This window comes from Aptenodytes forsteri, unplaced genomic scaffold, assembly GCF_000699145.1.
Source record: "Aptenodytes forsteri isolate BGI_AS27 unplaced genomic scaffold, ASM69914v1 Scaffold326, whole genome shotgun sequence".
Taxonomy (NCBI): Eukaryota; Metazoa; Chordata; class Aves; order Sphenisciformes; family Spheniscidae; genus Aptenodytes; species Aptenodytes forsteri.
This window is the reverse complement of record NW_008795677.1, coordinates 351-1,353: the sequence shown is the minus strand read 5'-3', so window position 1 is coordinate 1,353 and position 1,003 is coordinate 351.

The following is a 1,003-nucleotide window of genomic DNA, read 5'->3' as shown; positions in this document are numbered from 1 at the left end:
CCACCCCACCCGGTACCTGGGGGAGGACCCAGCGGGGCTGGGGGGTCTCTCGGCCAGTGACCCCTCCCGCCGCTGGGGCGCTGGCTCTGCCGGAGCCGGGGAGAGCTGGGAGCGGTGAGTGTGGGAGCTGCTGCTGGGGGGAACCGGTTTCCAGTGGGCTTCAGCCCTTCAGCCCTGCCAACCATCATCCGCGTGGGCAGAGCCCCGGGGCCCGGAGCCAGCAGCGTCAGGCGCTGCCATGGCAGGGCCTGGGGCTGGCTCTGGGCCCTGTGTGAAGCCCTGCTTTGACTGAAAACCTTCTTTTTCAGCTCAAAACGTGCTGCGGTGGGAGCAGAAGCGGCTCCAGGGATCTATGCTGGCTCCTGCGGCCCCATCGGTGAGACGGTGAAGCCGGCCTGGCCAGGGAGCGACGGCGATGGCCGTCCCAGTGCCGCCGGTCCCTCGGGGGGTGTTGGTGGCCCAGTGGGGGGCCCAGGTGATGCCTCGTGGCTGTGCTGACGCGTGGGGAAGGCTCATCCCGGTGCCTGGGCGAGGAGCGCGGCCCCGAGGCAGCACGCGCCGGGGGACGCCGGCGGGGAGGACGTGCCCGGTAAGGTGAGTGCCCCGAGGCGGCGGCTGAGCAGAGCTGTGCGGTGGGACCGGGGTGCTCGGCTTCTGCGGGCCGGCTGTGCCGGCAGGGCCTGGGGGATCTCCAGTGCCGCAGGAGGGGCCGGGTCCCTGCAGGGTCCCGGGGGACAGAGGGGCAGGCTGGGGTCCTGTCCCCGGCTGTGGGAGTGGGGTGCTGGGGGCTGCCGTGCCCCGGGGGCGCCAGGACCGAGCGGGCGCGAGGGAGCCGGGCCTGGCCGGAGCCTGGGGAGCGGTTTTGTGCTCGGGGCATGCTGGCTTTGCCCCTGGTCCTGCCGGCGGGGTGGCCGAGGGATGGGGAGGGTGGGTGCCATCCCCCGGCAGGGCTCCCCCCGGGGCCTTTGCGGGGAAGGAGGGGACCTGGCACCGGGGGGGCAGT